The sequence below is a fragment of the Anas platyrhynchos genome, chromosome 5 (genome assembly GCF_047663525.1).
Source record: "Anas platyrhynchos isolate ZD024472 breed Pekin duck chromosome 5, IASCAAS_PekinDuck_T2T, whole genome shotgun sequence".
NCBI lineage: Eukaryota > Metazoa > Chordata > Aves > Anseriformes > Anatidae > Anas > Anas platyrhynchos.
The window spans coordinates 41,773,816-41,781,700 of NC_092591.1; the positions used below are offsets into that span (position 1 = coordinate 41,773,816).

The 7,885-nt window shown below is 32.8% G+C and overlaps 1 long non-coding RNA gene across 1 annotated transcript; it reads right to left on the reverse strand.

Moving 5' to 3' along the window:
- Window positions 1-4,112: 4,112 nt before the first annotated feature.
- LOC119717261 (uncharacterized) lies at window positions 4,113-7,104 on the reverse strand. The gene is made up of 4 exons (XR_005266515.2): window positions 6,977-7,104; window positions 6,707-6,885; window positions 5,526-5,622; window positions 4,113-5,369 (listed from the first exon to the last, which is right to left on the reverse strand). It is a non-coding gene; the product is annotated as an uncharacterized lncRNA (long non-coding RNA).
- Between the last annotated feature and the right edge of the window lie 781 nt (window positions 7,105-7,885).

A 7,885-nucleotide genomic window follows, 5' to 3' on the forward strand; every position in this document is an offset into this window, starting at 1 on the left:
ACTTTACAGTGACAGATAGAGATGAGTCTGACTGTCAGGAAAGAGTACAGGATTGCAGGGCAGGGTGCTACCAGTTGGCATGGAAACCATAACATTGAAATTAAATAAAACATTAAGATTTTAAAGAAACAAATCATTCCCTTATATTTTAATTTTATTTATTTTATTTTTTTATTTTATTTTATTTTATTTTATTTTATTTTATTTTATTTTATTTTATTTTATTTTATTTTATTTTATTTATTATTTTATTTTATTTTATTTTATTTTATTTTACTTATTATTTTATTTTATTTTATTTTATTTATTTTAGTTTTCCCTTTGAGTATGATAGTAAAGGTTTCTGTAACAGTTTCCAATATAGCCAACTTTGCCAATTGATTTACACGATCAAAATTTCATTTTCAGCTGTTTCATTTTGCAACACACGGTGTTATAGGAATTGAAAAATGCATATTCCTGTCAATATATTATGTGGGAAATGAGACGAATTATGTTCTTATGAACTTGGTTACCTTTAAGTTCATCCAATATTTAGATGATGACTTGGATTTTCTGAGCAGCAGATGTTCAGAAATTGGAAGACACAAGCTGGCCAAGAAAGCTGCCTCAGTAGAAGTGCAGGTTATATATTCAGCATGGACAATCTGTTCTTCAAAACAGAGCTAAAGTGATTTAAAAGGTTCATCAAGGTCACTGAAGAATACTATACAGGAGTGCTCCAAAGCACCAGCTGTCAAGACTGTCAAGTCTAGCTAATGAACAGTGGAATTTGTAAAAAATAGTACTAATACTAATTGAAAAATGAATATCTTGGAAGTCTGGTAGGTCACAGCTATTGATTTATTTATTATTTTTTTCCTGTGATAATATTACCTACATGCAACAATGGCTGTCTACTTACAGTAGTAGCTAATCAATTGCCGATGCCTTTCATACAAATACCTGACAGGTCTGAAGCCTTCTTTAAGCAATGTGAAGTTCTGTTGCATACTTCACAGATGATGGATCACTTTACTTTTGTAATGAATTCTGACCAGCGACTTAGCCTCAGAGAAAGAAAGTGGTCTGTCTCCAATAACATATTGCAATTTGTTTCTTAGGGCTTTGTTCAGGCGCTGGTGAGGGTCTGTATAATCTGTTAGAATTAATTAATCTCTTTCACAACCTGAATTTGTGCTTTGGGGAAAGGAATGGAGTCTTTTTTTATAGAAGACAATGCAGGTTAACAGTGTATTTTATGAGGAGCCTAACAGCAATTATGTCTTAGGTATGTAAGGGGATAATGTACTAAATCAAGTTCTCCCCGAAATTCAAAAGATAAATATATAAACTCAGGATCCTGACGGGATTTTGATTTGAGGTAAGCATTGTGTTTCCTGTTCCTATAAAGACAAAGGATTTTTACTGCAAAAGTTGAACTTGGAGCATAGGCTGAATTTAAGCATTTTAAAGTAGGGTGTCTACAGGCTGAGCACCTAAAAAATGGTGTGGCAGCTGAGTTGGAGGTTAGGAGAATTGCAGTTTTGAATTTAAGTGTGTAATTGAAAAATTGAAAATTATGTAACTGTAGTCATGTCTGTGCAGGAGAACAACTCAGAACCCACCCTTACTCTGGACCTAGCTCATGGTCTAACTAAACACATGGCACTGAGTTTAACCAAATTAACAAACTCCACTTTGTGGTTAAGGAATCTCTGAAACCGGGTGGTACATGTCACCTGTGTTCCTCTTTGAATTCACTCCCATTTTAAAATTAGAATTTAGATACCACTGAGAATGATATCCATGTCTAAATAGCCCATCTCTCAAAGGATTATGTGGTATGCATAAGAAGCATCCTCAATTTCAATGCAGTTTGTAGACTTTGTTAAAGAGAACAACATTATCCCACAAACAGTATCCAGAACTTTCATGAAAATTTTATAGGTCACCAGTCTGGGGCTTGATAGTGCAGAGATCGCAGTTTGTTTCCACCTCTAACTTATGTAATTCCTTTAATTCAGTTTTAAGACATTTATTTTAGAAATTTAGTATATAGGGATCACAGCATGCAAGGGCTATTTGTGATCTATTGTCAGGCATTCTGAGGTTTGTGAATGTGGGTCTATCTCTAGCATCCAAGGGGTACGGATCCTCAGAGTTACTTATTAAGTTATTGCAATAGCAACACAAACTTCTCATGGCACCAGCTGGACCTCCCTTTGATACTTGCTTCTGCTTTTACTGTACTGCCATAGCAAATAAATTTATTTAGTGACAAGATAAAATTATCCAGATTCAAGCTGTGTTGGAATATTCCCCATGGTATCTTTTAGTGCATATTTCGCAATTCAGCCTCTTAAGGAAAACTCTGGGTTTTGAATTGCAATTACTTTTAATTAGCAAGCAATTAAATATGAAATATGGCCTGTTGAGTGTCCCAGCTGCATTTATGGTCTTAATTTTTAGTTTCACACTGTGAAGATTGTAAAGTTTGTTCAGCAACCAAATCTTGAAGCTGACAGTAGCATTTTTTTCACTGAGATATGCAGTGTATGCTTTCCCTATGTCAGACCAATGAATGAATATCAAACTTCTAATTGTTTTTATGTTACTCTAAAACTCTCTGAGAGTTGTTTTCACAAGATGTTGTTTACAAATCACTGACATATGCCTCATCTTTAGCAAAATGAAGAAGAAATGGTTCAAGCCTCAAGGAATTTAGGATTTAAATATGGCAGTTCAGAGTACACGGAATGATCCAGGTGTAGCCAGAGTAATATCTTTAGTACTTTCTTATTCACATTCATATTTTCAAGTTAACACAAACCAAGTAACCATTCTTTCATATAAATGAGATGACCAAAATGTTCATCTGAAAGATACTGAAAATTTAATACCTTTCAGTCCATCCGCAGAGCTTTAATTCTGTTACATTGCACAGCTGCAAAGAATATCATAAAAGTTGGCTTTTATTCAGTCCACTTTTTAGAACTAGCTCAAATATTCCAATTATATAATCTGAACTTTGAATATTTACTCTCCTCAACTTGTTAGAGAAACACCTTCCTTTCATCCACCAGAAATCCTAAGATGGCCATTGGGACTGATTTCACATTTAGTATTTAGCCACTGTTATTGCCTCTTCTCCTAAAAGTGTGTAATTTGTGGCAAGCAGTCAGAAGCAGAGTTAATACAGCTGCCCTGAAGTGTAGTTTTCTGGTTAGGTAAGAATGCTGCAGAAACAGGAGATCTGTATGGCTGAGAAATCTGATTGTAGAAGTTAAAAACAGCTGATGCACCAAAAGAGTCAGTTTTCATGTGGGACTTACATAGCAGGGAGCATAAGCCTGTTAATGATTGTTGAAGCATATATGTATAGGAAATTAACCATTTGGAAGCTTGGCCCAAATCATCTCAGTCCACATTGTAAAGGTGGAACATACACAGAAATTACCTAGTGACTAGTCAATACAACAGAGAAGCTGATATTTTATTTTTTTTTCTTTTAAATGATTGTATAATGACAGATTTCCATTTAAAATTCCTTTAGCTGTGTAATGAGGTGTCACGTACTATGTGCACTATATAAAAAGTGAAGGTTTTGGAATTGTTTGAAAACGAGTGGTATCTTACGATTAACATAATAAAATAAATAAATAAAAAACAAACAAACAAAAAAAACAACACGCTTGACTTAAGGACACAGTCTTGTTCATAAAACAGTAGTTTTTTTTCATGAAAAACTTATTTCATGATGTTATGTAGCCCTGTCTATCTTTACTGTTTTCAGTGATGTGGTAGGACACATATATTGTATAAATGCTGTAAACTTTGAGAAAATTTATTTCTGCTTCCTGTTCTATTAAAATTTAAAAAATGTTATCAAACAATTTTGAGAAAATTTGGCACACAGATACAGATATATTTATCTCCCACTTCAGAGTTTTAAAATTTTGATATAAAAGAGTTGACGTTTAAAAAAATGAAAAAAATGTTTGTAGTTCTTAACAATCCTCATTATATATGCATGAAAAAATAAGAAAATGTAAGATCAATAGATTGAGCAATATATATATATATATATATATTTATTTATTTATTTTCTAGAGGTGAAATATTTATTGATGGAAGGAAGGAAAACAAAGGTAAGAAAAGAAGTCTACCTGACTATACATCTCCATTTTACCAATCATTTATTCTGATCACAGCTTCAAAAATCACTAACATACATCCTTAATTTACAGTAAATACTTAATTCTTGTAGACTTAGGTGGAATTTGAGCACAAACTTAATAAATATGAAAGTTTGAGCACAAACTTTTTAAATATGAATGTGATAACTCATGATCAAAGCAAAGCAAATATTCAATGAAGACTAATCAGTGAATGTTTATGAGGGTGTTTCTGGTACACCACCCCATTTGTCAGCCATGATTAAAAAGTTTGCATTTGCTGTAGTGTGTTCTATAAAAACAATTTCTTTTAGGAATATAATCTCAGTTTAACATTCATAATACAGACCAAAATTACTTATCTTTCATGTATCAAGATCCTCAAAGACTATTTGGCTATGTCCAAGTAGGAAAGAAATCCTGATAAAATGCTGAAGCGAAATAGTAAATGATGCCTATGTGAACTCTGTTGCTCACTCTTTGAAAATAAAAGAATAAATAGAAAAAGTTTTAATGAATGTTTAATGAAGGTTAAATAGTGCAGTGGTCATCCTACCCTACTTCTTGCAGAAGAAAAACTACAAACCTAAGAGGATTATATTAGCATTAGGATTCTTTTTGCATTAATAAGCTTAAGAGGAACTTGAATAGAAGAGGAGTTAGAGGAGAATATTCTGCACCCCACCTTGAGTCTAGTTTTGGAATCCCTTCCTGCAGCAAGCTTAAATGATGCAGTTTGGAAGACTCCCTTTTGTTATTAAAGCTAATTAGGCAAGGCTCTATTTAGGCAGATTTAATGCTTTGTTACTAATGAAAGAAGATCATAATATTCTCTACTGGCATACAGTTATTGCTGCATTATCTTAGTCAGTCAGTGTCCTTAAATTGCAAAGCTACTCTGTGAGTGTATTTTCTCAAAAGTAATTATTATAGCAATAGTAGATAAGGCAAGAAAAGAGTATTCTGGACTGCGATCTACTTTGCAATGATTATAGAAAGTCACTCAGATATTCACACATAAAGTTCTGCTGTTTCTGTTTGTCTAAACATATTTTCAGGCATGGCATGTAAGCCTTAATGGCTTTCCACAGCTTCTTCTTGGTGAGAGAAAGTTCAGAAGTGATATTCATCCAGCATGCAAGGTTGAATAACGAAGGGTTTTTATGGATAAACAAATGTTCAGTCTTACGTGGGATTTTGATTTTGATCATTCTAAGGAAATGGAAAAGAAATATTAACTTGTCAGACAAGCCATTTATCACCATGGGCAAAAAATACTGGACCCAATCCCTGAATATTTTATTTTCACTTCAGCAGAAGAATCTCAAGATCCACAATGCTATTTAGATTATTTTGAAAACAGTTTACCTGAATAAAAAGTGGAGGTGTCAGTTATTTACAACATTTCAAAATTTGTCAAAAAACAGAACTGGTCATGTGAACAGATGAGAAAAAAACCAGAGCTCTGTAACAAAATAGAAGAAACACATAGCTTTATTTTACAAAAATGTGGCAGAGATAAAATGATGTTTCTGGTGTTAAAGAATTTGTCGTTTGAATATTTTGATAAAGAAATACTTAAAAAAAATTAAGTAGGCCACAAATAGAGTTTAGACTTCACCACTTTAATGAATAATGAATTACTAATATTTTATCACTGATTTAAAGATTGTGTCACAGTCATTACAGGGCAAGTGCTTATTTTGTAAGGCATTACTTTGAATAATATGTGAACGAATAGACATTCAGTATATTAGATACTTTCTTTTCATTAAGGTTCATACTTAGTTTTCTAGATTCAGATTGTATCTCACTGATATATGTTATGTCTCAAAATTACAGACGGAAAAACAAAGGGGGAAAAAAAGAGGGTGATATTTTCAAACCCAGTGGCCACATATATGCTTCTATATTGATAGTTATTCTCCCTCTCAAAAAGGTATTTTGAGTTTAGATTTTGTTTAATACTAAAAGTAGAGTTTCTATAATGGTCAAGAAAAATCTTGAGTCAAGACTTCATTTTTAAATCTATAACCTAGGGAGCATAAGTATTAGTAAACTGCAATGAGACTTTATTTGCCATGTCATTTTGAAAATGTAAATTACTTTTTAAAAACATACGTCTTTTGGAACTTATACTTACTAGTGAAATACTTTGAAAATATCATCCCAGACAAATTTTTTTCAGGACTCCTAGCATCACAGTGATGCCTAACTATCAGATATTTCCATTCTCAGTAACATGTTCCTTGCTTTATATAAAAAGTCACTGCACAGAGAATGCAGGTCACTATTTTTATCTTTTACAGGGTAACATAGACTTTAACAATCAATAATTGTAATTTTTTTAACATCAGTTAGAAGAGCAACAAACTCTAAGTGACCACAGCAAACAACTGAATAGAGCCTGACAACTCATAGTCTAAAAGCCATTAATGGTTAGAAGATAATGTAGAATAACAAAGAATTCAATAGTACAGCCATTAGAGCTGAAGTGCCCAAAGCCTTATTTGTTTAATGTCTGTCTAAATAGTAATGAACTAACAAACCTCAAAGATGGAATTAGGTTGGTTGTCACATCAAACACGATGTCCTCACATCCCATTTAAAAAGGAAGAAGAAAAGAAAATTAGCCAGTCTCTATGACAGATTTTTCAACTCCTCACATAAGGAATATAGATACTGATGCATTTGGCCTGAATTAGGTGAGTTACAGTTATTCCTTGCACTGTAAGAGAGAGAAAAAAAAAGTCTGTTAGCATCATTAGCCATAGAATTTTGTCTCAAGACTCTGAATCATTCAGTGTTTTGTTGCTGACCTTGCTTTTCTGCCTGTCTGCATATCTGAAACTGTGTGCTGATCTTAGGGGGGTTATTTCAGACAAAGTGAGCTTGCCAGGCTCCCCGTTGAGCAAGGCTGTTAGGCAAGACAGCTGCATGACATTTGGTTTAATTTGTTGACACTAAAAATCCCTGAGTTCAGCTCTGATGGAAGACAGATCATATAATATCCTGGTAAAGGAGTGGGAGCATGTTTAGCATAGCAGCTTCTTACCAGGGAACAGTGTGCTCATTCCTAAATTAACAGGAAATCAGAGAGCTTTGGTAGTTAATGGAAATCTGAGCTACGCTTTGCATAGTGCTTTTTGTCCAGCGTTAATAAAAAGAAAAAGAGAAGGACATACAGGTCTAGATGCTAACTAATCATAAGAAAAGGAATGCATTTTTTTTTTCCTTTTGACTTAGCTTTTTTTTTTTTTTTTTTTTTTTTTTTTTTTTTTTTAATGCCTTGTAAGTAACTGAAAGAATGTTTAATTTTTAAGGTTTTACTATATTATTCAAAACAGATATTGCAGTGAGTTGCACATCCAGAAAAAAAAAAAGTTTATCATGCCTGTCAGCCCAAAAGACATTAAAAAGTGGTTTTCTAACGTAAAATGAAAAGGTATTGCTATTTTTGGTGTGCTACTTAATATCAGTAACATGAAACTCTAGAACTGCATGCCAGATAAAGTCCCTCCTACTACAGAATTTTATTATTCTTTTAACCTTATCTGTACATGTATTTACTGAGACTTTGGAGTTGCATGCATAACCTGAGAATAGCTCTACTTTGTTTTACGTATTTAAAAACCTAATACTATTCAATATGTAGGAACTCCAGTTATTTGATATCTTTTTTATATATTTAATGAGACTTAAATATTAATGGGCAAACAACAATTTTA